This window comes from Oncorhynchus clarkii, chromosome 21 (genome assembly GCF_045791955.1).
Source record: "Oncorhynchus clarkii lewisi isolate Uvic-CL-2024 chromosome 21, UVic_Ocla_1.0, whole genome shotgun sequence".
NCBI classification, from domain to species: domain Eukaryota; kingdom Metazoa; phylum Chordata; class Actinopteri; order Salmoniformes; family Salmonidae; genus Oncorhynchus; species Oncorhynchus clarkii.
The window spans coordinates 27,283,351-27,300,412 of NC_092167.1; the positions used below are offsets into that span (position 1 = coordinate 27,283,351).

At 41.7% G+C, this 17,062-nt stretch overlaps 1 long non-coding RNA gene across 1 annotated transcript; it reads right to left on the bottom strand.

Moving 5' to 3' along the window:
* Nucleotides 1-3,766: 3,766 nt before the first annotated feature.
* On the bottom strand, nt 3,767-5,479 carry LOC139378822 (uncharacterized). The gene is made up of 3 exons (XR_011628332.1): nt 5,346-5,479; nt 4,749-4,795; nt 3,767-4,319 (listed from the first exon to the last, which is right to left on the bottom strand). It is a non-coding gene; the product is annotated as an uncharacterized lncRNA (long non-coding RNA).
* Nucleotides 5,480-17,062: the final 11,583 nt, after the last annotated feature.

Below are 17,062 nucleotides of genomic sequence, written 5' to 3' on the forward strand. Positions count from 1 at the left end.
TAATTGAAAATAAGAATTTGTTCTTAACTGACTTGCCTAGTTAAATAAAGTAAAGTCAAATAAATAAAAAAAAGTAGAAAAATAGAATAGAAATAGAAAATTTTTTCCCTCTAAATCCCACAACCCATTTTCTCTGTCATTATTTGAGGAACGTTGTTGTGTAGTCAACGTAAAATGACGCAGTTTTACCTTCAAGTCAGCCTGCCTCTGTAAAATATATATTCCCTATTCAGATTGAGTTGTGCTTTAAATTCTATCGACAAAGTTAAACAAACCAAACTTCTCAACTTTCTATACCCTAACATTTAAACGTACCATGTTCTGTGCTAAATGTATCGTATGTCAGTCGATTCACAAAAACATATATCATCCTGGTGGCAAAAACTGTATCGTATCTCTTCGTTATTCCCTAAAATTAATCAGGTTTAGGTGACTTTCTCTTCTATGATACATTTATTTAAATATGACTCTCAATACATTATTCTAGCAGATCATTTTGGGCAAAATAGCGTATAACATCAAAATTGTCTCGCCATTATTTTGAATGAATTCTTCTTTCAATTCAACCTAAACAACATATTAAACGTTCAGTTCATATCTTATACAAACACTGGCGACCGTATTTTTTCAGGCAAAACATACAAATAGATGAATTACAATCTAAAATCAATTTTAGTCTATCGGTTTCAAAGCTGAGATACAATCCTTAGTGTCCCGCTATTGAAATGATTGAGTTTCCCCCCCAATAATTATATTATTATTATTGTCTGTAGTCGCAAACTCCGGCACCGAGAATTCCCAGGAAATAGTCCTAATTTAAACCCTTCCTGACTATTTTAGTAATATCAGCTTCTATTCAGGGTCTTTGTCTGGGTCAGATTTTGGACGCCTCCCTTCCTTTTCCTTTGTTCTCAGCTCCCTTCCTCACCTCGGCTAACCATATCCTAGCTGTATTTAGCCCATCTGCCCGTTGTTTATCTGTCTTTTCTCCACTAACCCTATTTATTTGTTTAATCATTGATTAATAACCCCTCTGGCTTCAAAACCCTGTGGGAATAGCAAAGCTCCCATTATTGATGAATTCAAAAAAATGTAGAACATCAATCAAAGAACTCAAAACCCCCCAGAATCGAGAATATAGGCTACTGACCTTGCCGCCGACTGGGAAAAGCATTGTTCGTTGGATCTAGTCACCGTCCCTGTCGGTCTGGGGTGTACACCGGCCTGGTCTTTTCACCCTCAATTCAGAGGCCAGGTCTTAAATAACGGGACCCGGCCCGCTCGTGCACAATTTTTTGGCGTACGACCTTCAGAAGGCAGAGACGGGTATTTTAGATCAAGCTCGAAGGACCAATTGTTGCAGGAATTAAATTCCTCTGTTTTAATACCCAATTAAAATTAAACACTCTGTCAATTCATAAGAATTTGTATGACTCCTATTTGTATAAAATGGACAGAGCCCAGTCTAAAAGTCAATCAGCAGTGTTTATTCACGAGAGTACTGTCCATTATACATTTTACCACAGGTTATAAACTGAAAATGACGTCATTAGTTTTAGCCCGTGTCATCTCCGCTCCAGTAAAATGGCTGTATGGTTCTCACATCGTCTCCCCCTATTAAGATAATATATGACCGAGCCAAGGCCAGCTTGTGTAGATAAGCCTTCTAGCCAGTCTGGCTATAAGTTCATTCATTTCTACCATGGTACAGACAGTCATTGTTCTAATTCTTGATTATATTTACACACATTATATTCAGTACTATGATTAATAAGAATATTCATACATATACAGTAACATAATAGTATTCTGATTAGCACATATACAGTAACATAATAGTATTCTGATAAGGCAGTCCTGATTGAAATGTATACATATTTAGTCATTATTGATAACAAAATCCTTTATTCAACCCGCCATCTACCCACCTGGGGACTGAGGGTTATGAGAGAACCCCCACATCACTAGCTTCTCTTTATTCAACCTGCCATCTACCCACCTGGGGACTGAGGGTTATGAGAGAACCCCCACATCACTAGCTTCTCTTTATTCAACCTGCCATCTACCCACCTGGGGACTGAGGGTTATGAGAGAACCCCCACATCACTAGCTTCTCTTTATTCAACCTGCCATCTACCCACCTGGGGACTGAGGGTTATGAGAGAACCCCCACATCACTAGCTTCTCTTTATTCAACCTGCCATCTACCCACCTGGGGACTGAGGGTTATGAGAGAACCCCCACATCACTAGCTTCTCTTTATTCAACCTGCCATCTACCCACCTGGGGACTGAGGGTTATGAGAGAACCCCCGCATCACTAGCTTCTCTTTATTCAACCTGCCATCTACCCACCTGGGGACTGAGGGTTATGAGAGAACCCCCACATCACTAGCTTCTCTTTATTCAACCTGCCATCTACCCACCTGGGGACTGAGGGTTATGAGAGAACCCCCACATCACTAGCTTCTCTTTATTCAACCTGCCATCTACCCACCTGGGGACTGAGGGTTATGAGAGAACCCCCACATCACTAGCTTCTCTTTATTCAACCTGCCATCTACCCACCTGGGGACTGAGGGTTATGAGAGAACCCCCACATCACTAGCTTCTCTTTATTCAACCTGCCATCTACCCACCTGGGGACTGAGGGTTATGAGAGAACCCCCACATCACTAGCTTCTCTTTATTCAACCTGCCATCTACCCACCTGGGGACTGAGGGTTATGAGAGAACCCCCACATCACTAGCTTCTCTTTATTCAACCTGCCATCTACCCACCTGGGGACTGAGGGTTATGAGAGAACCCCCACCTCACTAGCTTGCATGTTATGCAGCCTTGTAAAGATAAGGAGGGGATGACTGGGAGGCAGGTTGGCATTTATTGTCATGAATCTTGCCCTGGAGGCAGGTTGGCATTTATTGTCATGAATCTTGCCCTGGAGGCAGTTCAGCAAAGTGGTCACTAGCTAGCACAGGCACAAATAAATACAATCTGATTTTAATCGTAACCTTAACCTTCATTTAAGATAATACTGACTTGTCTAGTTAAATTACATTTACATTTTTGTTTTTGAAATTAAGACCATGAAACAAAATAATTTTCCACAGCCAATTTTGACTTTGTAGCTGGCATATTTAGAGGAAATCACACAGTTCTGCCTCCAGGTAAAGATTCATGACAAACATCAACCTGCGACTGGGAGAGGCAATGTGAAATCAATAACGGAATTGTTTTCACAATTAATTTTAGTATAGTTTATTATGAAAAGTAGTACAAAAGTACAATATATCCTGTATACTTGTACAGCTATGGAGAGTATGTCCATATATAATTGTACAGTTCAACATAAAAGACATACAACAAATGATCACATTGGTATTTTTGTAAGAGGTCTTGGGTCACAATTATAGGAAGAGGTGTGTGTGTGTGTGTGTGTGTATGAGAGTGTGTCCAGTGTGTCCTGTGTGTGTGTGTGTGTCCTGTGTGAGAATGTGTGAGTTCAGTGTGTGTATGTGTGTGTCCAGTGTGTGTATGTGTGTGTCCAGTGTGTGTGTGTGTGTCCAGTGTGTGTCTGTGTCCAGTGTGTGTGTGTGTGTGTCCAGTGTGTGTCTGTGTCCAGTGTGTGTGTGTGTGTGTGTCCAGCGTGTGTGTGTGTGTGTAGCGTGTGTGTGTGTGTGTCCAGCGTGTGTGTGTCCAGTGTGTGTGTGAGTCCAGTGTGTGTGTGTGTGTGTGTGTGTGTGTGAGTCCAGTGTGTGTGTGTGAGTCCAGTGGGTGTGTATCACTGACACAGAGACACTGAGGCACCATCACCCCAAAGCCTTAACCCTGGATAGAGGGGCTCAGTGAATGTGGGGGTGAATGTGATCAGGTGGGTCAGTGTGTCAGAGGAGGCTCTATAGAAGGACAGAGTGCCGGCTGGCCAGTCCAGATACACTCCTACTCTGTGGGAGCTGGAGGGGGGGACGTCTATGGTAGTGGGATTATTATTGTGACAGGCATAGTAACGGTTGTCAGTGCAGACCAGACTCCAGGACTTGTCATTGTATCCAAGACAACAGTCATCACCCTCTCCTCTCCTGCTGATTCCTTTATATGTCGCTCCTATATCAGCCCCCCCCCCCTCCCACTCCACTCTACCTCCCAGTAACAGCGCCCAGTCAGACCCTCTCTACACAGCACCTGTCTACAGTCCTTAAATGTCTCTGGGTGATCAGGATATGGCTGCTCCTCTGTCCTACATGTCACCTTTCTGTTCTCCTCAGACAGAGAGAGGTGTCTGTCTACTGTGTTTGGGTCCACTGTGAGATCACAGACATCTGATGGATGAAACCAGACACAATATTAGAAATCATCATCATTCACATTAGAATGTTAACTCACTTTTCACTAATTAATTTAATGTAGATGTTTCTAGGTATCAAAAGGAGAAGTTAAGGTAACTTGAGACTTGTTGACTTGTTGAATTATCATATGTTATACTGTATGGTAATATAAAACACACTTACTCCCATTCATTACACACACACACACACACACACACACACACACACACACACACACACACACACACACACACACACACACACACACACACACACACACACACACACACACACACACACACACACACACACACACACACACACACACACACACACACACTGTCAAAGCAACTCTTTGTGGTCTTTGACTTTACTTGAATTAAGACACACATAGTCATATTCTTCACAGCAGTCAACACTCACATTTTCTAAGCCCAGGTTTCATTGTGTTCTCTCCACCATGTTCCACACTGTAGCGGTAAGCAGAAGAACAGACAGTCATTGAGGGATACACCTGAACTCACACACACACGCACACACACAGAACACACACACTGGACACATGCACGCACAAATTGGACACTAACACACACACACACACACACACACACACACACACACACACACACACACACACACACACACACACACAACACACACACACACACACACAACACACACACACTGGACACACGCGGATATACAGCATATAACTTCAAGCAAATGTTTGTCTGTGTGTGTGTGTGTGTGTGTGTGTGTGTGTGTGTGTGTGTGTGTGTGTGTGTGTGTGTGTGTGTGTGTGTGTGTGTGTGTGTGTTAGTGTCCAATTTGTGCGTGCATGTGTCCAGTGTGTGTGTTCTGTGTGTGTGTGTGTGTTCCTGTCACTGGACCCACACACACACTGGACACACACACACTCAGCATCTAACTTTGTCCAAGTGTTGGTAAGAATGTTTGTCTTAAGTAGCCTTATAAGTCAAACATGTCTGATATGAACATTGACATAAACCCTCTACATACTTGAGTTTCTCCAGTCTGCAGTGTGGATCCTCCAGTCCAGCAGAGAGCAGTCTGACTCCTGAGTCTCCTGCGTGATTGTAGCTCAGGTCCAGCTCTTTCAGGTGTGAGGTGTTTGACCTGAGAGCTGAGACCAGAGAAGCACAGCCTTCCTCTGTGACTAGACAGCCTGACAGCCTGCAAAGAGTCAAATCATATTAAAATCACACTGATATTCTTTGGTGGTGAAAATAGTGGCAGTATATTTTTCTCCATATTCATGTCAAACCCTGATATGTTTCTTGTCTTGTGATTGTCTCCACCCCTCCAGGTGTCACTTATTTCCCTGGTGTATATATCCCTGGTGTATATATCTCTGTGTTTCCCTGGTGTATATATCCCTGTGTCTCCCTGGTGTATATATCCCTGTGTTTCCCTGGTGTATATATCCCTGTGTTTCCCTGGTGTATATATCCCTGTGTTTCCCTGGTGTATACGTCCCTGTGTTTCCCTGGTGTATATGTCCCTGTGTTTCCCTGGTGTATATGTCCCTGTGTTTCCCTGGTGTATATGTCCCTGTGTTTCCCTGGTGTATTTATCCCTGTGTTTCCCTGTTGTATATACAGTGCCTTGCGAAAGTATTCGGCCCCCTTGAACTTTGCAACCTTTTGCCACATTTCAGGCTTCAAACATAAAGATATAAAACTGTATTTTTTTGTGAAGAATCAACAACAAGTGGGACACAATCATGAAGTGGAACGACATTTATTGGATATTTCAAACTTTTTTAACAAATCAAAAACTGAAAAATTGGGCGTGCAAAATTATTCAGCCCCTTTACTTTCAGTGCAGCAAACTCTCTCCAGAAGTTCAGTGAGGATCTCTGAATGATCCAATGTCTTTCTAAATGACTAATGATGATAAATACAATCCACCTGTGTGTAATCAAGTCTCCGTATAAATGCACCTGCACTGTGATAGTCTCAGAGGTCCGTCAAAAGCGCAGAGAGCATCATGAAGAACAAGGAACACACCAGGCAGGTCCGAGATACTGTTGTGAAGAAGTTTAAAGCCGGATTTGGATACAAAAATATTTCCCAAGCTTTAAACATCCCAAGGAGCACTGTGCAAGCGATAATATTGAAATGGAAGGAGTATCAGACCACTGCAAATCTACCAAGACCTGGCCGTCCCTCTAAACTTTCAGCTCATACAAGGAGAAGACTGATCAGAGATGCAGCCAAGAGGCCCATGATCACTCTGGATGAACTGCAGAGATCTACAGCTGAGGTGGGAGACTCTGTCCATAGGACAACAATCAGTCGTATATTGCACAAATCTGGTCTTTATGGAAGAGTGGCAAGAAGAAAGCCATTTCTTAAAGATATCCATAAAAAGTGTCGTTTAAAGTTTGCCACAAGCCACCTGGGAGACACACCAAACATGTGGAAGAAGGTGCTCTGGTCAGATGAAACCAAAATTGAACTTTTTGTGCAACAATGCAAAACGTTATGTTTGGCGTAAAAGCAACACAGCTCATCACCTTGAACACACCATCCCCACTGTCAAACATGGTGGTGGCAGCATCATGGTTTGGGCCTGCTTTTCTTCAGCAGGGACAGGGAAGATGGTTAAAATTGATGGGAAGATGGATGGAGCCAAATACAGGACCATTCTGGAAGAAAACCTGATGGAGTCTGCAAAAGACCTGAGACTGGGACGGAGATTTGTCTTCCAACAAGACAATGATCCAAAACATAAAGCAAAATCTACAATGGAATGGTTCAAAAATAAACATATCCAGGTGTTAGAACGGCCAAGTCAAAGTCCAGACCTGAATCCAATCGAGAATTTGTGGAAAGAACGGAAAACTGCTGTTCACAAATGCTCTCCATCCAACCTCACTGAGCTCGAGCTGTTTTGCAAGGAGGAATGGGAAAAAATGTCAGTCTCTCGATGTGCAAAACTGATAGAGACATACCCCAAGCGACTTACAGCTGTAATCGCAGCAAAAGGTGGCGCTACAAAGTATTAACTTAAGGGGGCTGAATAATTTTGCACGCCCAATTTTTCAGTTTTTGATTTGTTAAAAAAGTTTAAAATATCCAATAAATGTCGTTCCACTTCATGATTGTGTCCCACTTGTTGTTGATTCTTCACAAAAAAATACAATTTTATATCTTTATGTTTGAAGCCTGAAATGTGGCAAAATGTCGCAAAGTTCAAGGGGGCCGAATACTTTCGCAAGGCACTGTATCCCTGGTGTATATATCCCTGTGTTTCCCTGGTGTATATATCTCTGTGTTTCCCTGGTGTATTTATCCCTGTGTTTCCCTGGTGTATTTATCCCTGTGTTTCCCTGGTGTATTTATCCCTGTGTTTCCCTGGTGTATATGTCCCTGTGTTTCCCTGGTGTATATATCCCTGTGTTCCCCTGGTGTATATATCCCTGATGTATTTATCCCTGTGTTTCCCTGGTGTATGTTTCCCTGGTGTATATATCCCTGTGTTTCCCTGGTGTATATATCCCTGCGTTTCCCTGGTGTACATATCCCTGGTGTATATATCACTGGTGTATATATCCCTGTGTTTCCCTGGTGTATATATCCCTGGTGTATATATCTCTGTGTTTCCCTGGTGTATATATCCCTGTGTCTCCCTGGTGTATATATCCCTGTGTTTCCCTGGTGTATATATCCCTGTGTTTCCCTGGTGTATATATCCCTGTGTTTCTCTGGTGTATATGTCCCTGTGTTTCCCTGGTGTATATGTCCCTGTGTTTCCCTGGTGTATATGTCCCTGTGTTTCTCTGGTGTATTTATCCCTGTGTTTCCCTGTTGTATATATCCCTGGTGTATATATCCCTGTGTTTCCCTGGTGTATTTATCCCTGTGTTTCCCTGGTGAATATGTCCCTGTGTTTCCCTGGTGTATATATCCCTGTGTTTCCCTGGTGTATATATCCCTGTGTTCCCCTGGGGTATATATCCCTGGTGTATTTATCCCTGTGTTTCCCTGGTGTATGTTTCCCTGTTGTATATATCCCTGTGTTTCCCTGGTGTATATATATCCCTGTGTTTCCCAGGTGTATATATATATCCCTGTGTTTCCCTGGTGTATATATCCCTGTGTTTCCCTGGTGTACATATCCCTGGTGTATATATCCCTGTGTTTCCCTGGTGTATATGTCCCTGTGTTTCCCTGGTTTATATGTCCCTGTGTTTCCCTGGTGTATATGTCCCTGTGTTTCCCTGGTGTATTTATCCCTGTGTTCCCCTGGTGTATATATCCCTGGTGTATTTATCCCTGTGTTTCCCTGGTGTATGTTTCCCTGGTGTATATATCCCTGTGTTTCCCTGGTGTACATATCCCTGGTGTATATATCCCTGGTGTATATATCCCTGTGTTTCCCTGGTGTATTTATCCCTGTGTTTCCCTGGTTTATATATATATATATCCCTGTGTTTCCCTGGTGTATATATCCCTGGTGTATATATCCCTGGTGTTTTTATCCCTGTGTTTCCCTGGTGTATATATCCCTGTGTTTCCCTGGTATATATATATCCCTGTGTTTCCCTGTTGTATATATCCCTGGTGTATTTATCCCTGGTGTATATATCCCTGGTGTATTTATCCCTGGTGTATATATCCCTGTGTTTCCCTGGTGTATTTATCCCTGTGTTTCCCTGGTGTATATATCCCTGGTTTATTTATCCCTGTGTTTCCCTGATGTATGTTTCCCTGGTGTATATATCCCTGTGTTTCCCTGGTGTATATATCCCTGTGTTTCCCTGGTATATATATATATCCCTGTGTTTCCCTGGTGTATATATCCCTGGTGTATATATCCCTGGTGTATATATCCCTGTGTTTCCCTGGTGTATATATCCCTGTGTTTCCCTGGTATATATATATATATCCCTGTGTTTCCCTGGTGTATTTATCCCTGTGTTTCCCTGGTGTATATATCCATGTGTTTCCCTGGTGTATATATCCCGGGTGTATATATCCCTGGTGTATATATCCCTGTGTTTCCCTGGTGTATATATCCCTGTGTTTCCCTGGTATATATATATCCCTGTGTTTCCCTGGTGTATTTATCCCTGTTTTTCCCTGGTGTATATATCCCTGTGTTTCCCTGGTGTATATATCCCTGGTGTATATATCCCTGGTGTATTTATCCCTGTTGTTTCCCTGGTGTATATATCCCTGTGTTTCCCTGGTATATATATATCCCTGTGTTTCCCTGGTGTATATATCCCTGGTGTATTTATCACTGGTGTATATATCCCTGGTGTATTTATCCCTGGTGTATATATCCCTGTGTTTCCCTGGTGTATTTATCCCTGTGTTTCCCTGGTGTATTTATCCCTGGTGTATATATCCCTGGTGTATACTGTATATCCCTGGTGTATATATCCCTGGTGTATATATCCCTGTGTTTCCCTGGTGTATATATCCCTGTGTTTCCCTGGTGTATTTATCCCTGTGTTTCCCTGGTGTATATATCCCTGTGTTTCCCCGGTGTATATATCCCTGTGTTTCCCTGGTGTATTTATCCCTGGTGTATATATCCCTGTGTTTCCCTTGTGTATTTATCCCTGTGTATCCCTGGTGTATTTATCCCTGTGTATCCCTGGTGTATTTATCCCTGTGTTTCCCTGGTGTATATATCCCTGTGTTTCCCTGGTTTATTTATCCCTGTGTATCCCTGGTGTATTTATTCCTGTGTTTCCCTGGTGTATATATCCCTGGTGTATTTATCTCTGTGTTTCCCTGGTGTATATATCCCTGGTGTATATATCCCTGGTGGATTTATCCCTGTGTTTCCCTGGTGAATTTATCCCTGTGTTCCCTGTTTCTCTGTACCAGTTTGTCTTGTATGTTTATAAAGTCAACCAGCGTTTTTCTATACTCCTGCTTCTTTTCGTTCCTCACGGTTTTTGTCCCTTGCCTGTTTTCTGGACTCTGTACCCGCCTGTCTGACCAGTCTGCCTGTCCTGACCTCTAGTCTGCCTGACCAGTCTGCCTGTCCTGACCTCTAGTCTGCCTGACCAGTCTGCCTGTCCTGACCTCTAGCCTGCCTGACCAGTCTGCCTGTCCTGTCCAGTCTGTCTGTCCTGACCTCTAGTCTGCCTGTCCTGACCTCCTGACCTCTAGCCTGCCTGACCAGTCTGCCTGTCCTGACCTCTAGTCTGCCTGACCAGTCTGCCTGTCCTGTCCAGTCTGTCTGTCCTGACCTCTAGCCTGCCTGTCCTGACCTCTAACCTGCCTGTCCTGACTTCTAGCCTCCCTGACCAGTCTGCCTGTCCTGTCCAGTCTGTCTGTCCTGACCTCTAGCCTGCCTAACCAGTCTGCCTGTCCTGACCTCTAGTCTGCCTGACCAGTCTGCCTGTCCTGTCCAGTCTGTCTGTCCTGACCTCTAGTCTGCCTGTCTTGACCTCTAGCTTGCCTGACCAGTCTGCCTGTCCTGTCCAGTCTGTCTGTTCTGACCTCTAGTCTGTCTGCCACTCTGTGCCTCCTGGACTCTGATCTGGTTATGACCTTTGGCCTGTCCGCGACCATTCTCGTGCCTCTCCCTTTTAGCATATTAATAAATATCAAAGACTAACCATCTGCCTCCCGTGCCATCTGGGTCTCACCTTGTGTCTTAAACCACACTGCTATTCTTTGAGGATATCACCTTTTATTTGAGGGTAGTTTAATACATTTCCAACATTTTAGATTTGAGATCAAATGTTTCACATGAGGTGACAATATATAATGTCACCTTTTATTTGAGGGTATTTTAATACATATCTGTTTCACCATTTAGAAAAATAAAAGCACTTTATGTATCTAGTCCCCCTATTTGAAGAAGTCATAAGTATTCTGACCAATTAACTCATAGTTTATTAAAATAGTCATAAGTTTAGTATTTGGTCCCATATTCTTTGAACACAATGACTACATCAAGCCTGTGACTGCCATGATTGAGAAAGATCATGAATGAATCATGAATAATAATGAGTGAGGGAGTTAGAGGCTACAACAAAACATCCTAACCTCTCACCTTTAACCTCAAATAAAAGGTGACATTCTGTACTGTCTCCTAATATGAAACATTCTATCTCAAATCCAAAATGCTGGAGCAGAGCACCACATTTAAAACTGTAAGCTTCACTGTCCAAACACATATGGTGTTTACTATGTGTGCCTGGTAAACACATGTGGATCTGGTGAACAGTTATCACTTGTTGACCAACTACAGGAATACTGACCTCAGAGTCTCCAGTTTACAGTGGGGATTCCCCAGTCCAGCAGAGAGCAGCTTCACTCCTGAATCCTTCAGGTCATTGTTACTCAGATCCAGCTCTTTCAGGTGTGAGGGGTTTGACCTCAGAGCTGAGACCAGAGAAGCACAACCTTCCTCTGTGACTAGACAGCCTGACAGCCTGCAAATAGTCAAATCATATTAAAACCACACTGATATTCTTTGGTGGTGAAAATAGTGGCAGTATATTATTTCAACATATTCAGATATATCAGTGTCCTGAAACCTTCCATATCTATTCGTAAAATAGTGTATCATCATAAAAAATGACAAATGATCAAAGTATTGTCTGCAGATAGAAACATGTATAGTACAAATATTATAGTAGACTGACCAGACAAGTTTAAAAAGCAGTATCAGTCAGAAGACAGACAGTGAGGAATCAGATTTAGATTGTATTGAGTATACAGTCCACACCATATCTATTTAGACAGTGAGGTATCAGATTTAGATTGTATTGAGTATACAGTCCACACCATATCTATTTTGACAGTGAGGTATCAGATTTAGATTGTATTGAGTATACAGTCCACACCATATCTATTTAGACAGTGAGGTATCAGATTTAGATTGTATTGAGTATACAGTCCACACCATATCTATTTAGACAGTGAGGAATCAGATTTAGATTGTATTGAGTATACAGTCCACACCATATCTATTTTGACAGTGAAGCTAATATTTTAAATGTGTCTCTATTCTCCAACATTTTGGATTTGAGGTCAAATGTTTCATATGAGGTGACAGTTTATAATGTCACCTTTAATTTGAGGGTATTTTAAGACATATGTGTTTCACTATTAAAAATGAAAACAATTTATGTTTCCAGTCTCCCCATTTGAAGAAGTCTTAAGTTTTCTGAACAATTCACTCATAGTGTATTAAAATTAGTTTTTTGTCATAAACTCATTGGTTGCATTTGCAGTTTGTTTTGGTTGTGTTTTTGGTTGTGTTTTGCCCAATAATAAAATGGTGGATGATGAGTGGAGTACTTTTCTGTCTAAGAGAGTAGATAACATGTTTCTAAACAATAATAAATTAATCCTGATGATGCAATGATTAAGAAAAATCATGAAAGAATCATGAATAATAATGAGTGAGAAAGTTACAGAGGCTACAATAAAGCATGCTAACCTCTCACCATTACCAATAACAGAGACGACAACAAAACATGCTAACCTCTCACCATTACCAATAACAGAGACAACAACAAAACATGCTAACCTCTCACCATTACCAATAACAGAGACAACAACAAAACATACTAACCTCTCACCATTACCAGTAACAGAGGCTACAACAAAACATGCTAACCTCTCACCATTACCAATAACAGAGGCTACAACAAAACATGCTAACCTCTCACCATGACCAATAACAGAGGCTACAACAAAACATGCTAACCTCTCACCATTACCAATAACAGGAGAGGTTAGCATTATTTTCTGACCTTTGTGCCTCTATAACTTTGTAATTCGACATTATTCAAGATTCATTCAGGATTGTTCATAATCATAGTAGCATCCACATGAATGTAGAAGTGTTCAGAAACATCTTCTATTCTTACTGACAATACAAGTGAAGTGACTCCAAAATGACAGGACATTATTCAGCATTCAGTTTCTATTAAGAAAAACATAATCTGAAACACAACCAAAACAAACTGCAAGTGAATTCAACAAGTTAGTAGAATTACAAGCTTGATGTAATCACTGGAGGCATGGAACATGGGACCAAATACTAAAAAAAATGGAGTAAATTATTTTGTCCAAATAATTTCGACTTTTTCAAATGGGACAACTACATACATAGAGTGCTTTCATTTCTAAACGGTAAAATATATAAGTATGAAAACCTTTTTTTTAATTTCACCTTTATTTAAGAGTTAACAGCAGCTGTCCTAAGTAGTTAAGAGTTAACAGCAGCTGTCCTAAGTAGTTACGAGTTAACAGCAGGTGTCCTAAGTAGTTAAGAGTTAACAGCAGCTGTCCTAAGTAGTTAAGAGTTAACAGAAGGTGTCTTGATAATACTATAGAATAATGCAGTCAGTGGTTCCTGAGCCACATGTAATTGCTTTGTAGTTAAATTAATGTTTTATATTTCTATATGATAAATCCATTAATAATATAGACATATATGCAATAGTATGTCTTGTGCTTTTGGCAATGATTTATGTATAATTATCAATTATGTATAACAAGTGATACAATGTATGTCTGCAAAGCATTTTGTCTTCATTTTAGCAGATTAATTCATGCTTATTTCTGAAGATTAACTCAGGTTTTCACCCAGCGTCTAAGGAGTTGGAGCTGTGGAGGGAGTATGACCTATGGCTGAAAGGTGGCTGGTTCTAATCCCGGGCCGAGTGCTGGAATAAATGGGTGGATTTGTTCTGACCACTGGAGGGCTGCTGGGTTCCCATCCTCAAAACATGAACCTTTTGGTTATCAGAACTCTACAGGTTCAATGAACCCAAAAATATATAGAACTTTTAGTGATTCTATATTTTAATAAACACGTTTATCTTTTGATGATTTAATTATCTACATCATGTTATTTCAAGTTCTCCCTTTGGAGCACAACATCATGTTGTTAAATAATAATCCTAAATTGGACATGGATATAAATGGGGCATTTGAAGGCATGTAGTGTGTAAAATGTGTTCAATGAAAATTAACATTGTGTGCAACGTTGTAGGCAACATTATTGGCAAGGAACTTGATGCCTACAATGCCAAAGCTATTTAGAGTTGTTAAACGGGTGTGAAGAGTGTGTTGATATAACGGGAATATTGTCAATATTCTGATGGTAACAACCATCACAATTGGTTAAAAAAATATGCATTCCATTATATTAGTCAATAATTAAGAGTAGGCAAAGTGGTTGTGTCATGTGGAAATTCTATCAAATGTCTAACATGGCAACGAGTACAGTCACCCCTGCAGTACCTCCCCAGACCCCGGATTGAGAACCCCTGCAGTACCTCCCCAGACCCCGGATTGAGAACCCCTGCAGTACCTCCACAGACCCCGGATTGAGAACCCCTGCAGTACCTCCCCAGACCCCGGATTGAGAACCCCTGCAGTACCTCCCCAGACCCCGGATTGAGAACCCCTGCAGTACCTCCACAGACCCCGGATTGAGAACCCCTGCAGTACCTCCACAGACCCCGGATTGAGAACCCCTGCAGAACCTCCACAGACCCCGGATTGAGAACCCTGCAGTACCTCCGCAGACCTGGGATTGAGAACCCTGCAGTACCTCCACAAACCCCGGATTGAGAACCCCTGCAGGACCTCCACAGACCCCGGATTGAAAACCCCTGCAGTACCTCCACAGACCCCGGATTGAGAACCCCTGCAGTACCTCCGCAGACCCCGGATTGAGAACCCTGCAGTACCTCCACAGACCCCGGATTGAGAACCCCTGCAGGACCTCCACAGACCCCGGATTGAGAACCCCTGCAGTACCTCCACAGACCCCGGATTGAGAACCCCTGCAGGACCTCCACAGACCCCGGATTGAGAACCCTGCAGTAACTCCACAGACCCCGGATTGAGAACGACTGCAGTATCTCCACAGACCCCGGATTGAGAACCCCTGATTTAGCAGATGCTCTTATCCAGAGTGATTTACAGTAAGTGCATTCATCTTAAAGATAGCTATTTATTTTGGAAATGAACTTAATAAATTAATAAATAAATATCATCTTACCTCTTAGCTTTGGTGTCATGTCCCCCAGAGAGATGCATTTTAGAGGCAGGGTCCCCCTCCTCTCTCTCCCCAGAGAGACTCATTTTAGAGCACTGACCCCTAAACAGAGATCCAGCATGTTGGTTGTGTTTAACACAGTGACAACTAAACAGAGATACAACATGTTGGTTGTGGTTAACACAGTGACAACTAAACAGAGATCCAACATGTTGGTTGTGGTTAACACAGTGACAACTAAACAGAGATCCAACATGTTGGTTGTGGTTAACACAGTGACAACTAAACAGAGATCCAACATGTTGGTTGTGGTTAACACAGTGACAACTAAACAGAGATCCAACATGTTGGTTGTGGTTAACACAGTGACAACTTATTATTGATTGTCAATTGTTCTCATTTATTCATTATCTCTTTGAGAAATGAAACATTTACTAACAGACATAGAAACAGTTAGGTGATTTAATGCATCACATGAACATGTAGTTGTGACATTTCATCTCCATGGTAACTGTCAACTATAATAATAAGTCACTGTTTGTTAAGGTAGTTATAGACAGTACAACAACAATAATAATAATAATAATAATAATAAGTCACTGTTTGTTAAGGTAGTTCTAGACAGTACAGCAACACAAGGCCATGTCTCACACTTGTTTTTATTCACCAAAAGTGGCTATTTATTGTCTTTCAATCTGTAATTTTCTAAATGTATCTGAGAATGTAGACAGAAGGGCTAAAACAGACATGATTGATCTGAGGGGGAAATCATTGATGCATTCCGAAAGGTTTTTTGCATTAAGTGATATGTAGATGTTGTATTTTGTAAAGTAGGCTAGGTTATAATGTATAATAGTGTTTTTTTTGTGATATGCAGATCAAGGTCTTTACCTCAGCTATAGCCTACATATCATAGATGACCAGTCTAAACCTGTTCAGGTCAGTTCACATAATGTTATAGTCCTACCAGCAGCAGGACAGATATTCTACACTATATATGTATATATACAAACATATGTGGACACCACCTTCAAATTAGTGGATTCGGCTTTCAGCCACACCTGTTGCTGACAGGTGTATACAATTGAGCACACCGCCATGCAATCTCCACAGCCAAACATTGGCAGTAGAATGACCTAACTGAAGATCTCAGTGACTTTCAACGTGGCACCGTCATAGGATGCCACCTTTCCAACATGTCAGTTCGTCAATTTCCTGCCCTGCTAGAGCTGCCCCTGTCAACTGTAAGTGCTGTTATTGTGAAGTGGAAACATCTTGGAGCAACAACAGCTCAACAGTGAAGTGGTAGGCCACTCAAGCTCAGAGAACTGGCTCGCCGAGTGCGGAAGCGCATAAAAATGGTCTGTCCTCGGTTGCAACACCCAATACCGAGTTCCAAACTGCAATGTCAGCAAAATAACTGTTAGTCGGGAGCTTCATGAAATGGGTTTCTATGGCCAAGCAGCCGCACACAAGATCACCTTGCGCAATGCCAAGCATCAGCTTGAGTGGTGTAAAGCTCGCTGCCATTTGACTCTGGAGCAGTGGAATCTGGGTTTCTGCCAGTTTCTGTAAAATATATCACTGGCCACTTTAAACATTGCTACCTAATATAATGTTTACATACCCTACATTATTCATCTCATATGTATACGTATATACTGTACTCTATATCATCTACTGCATCCTTATGTAATACATGTATCACTAGCCACTTT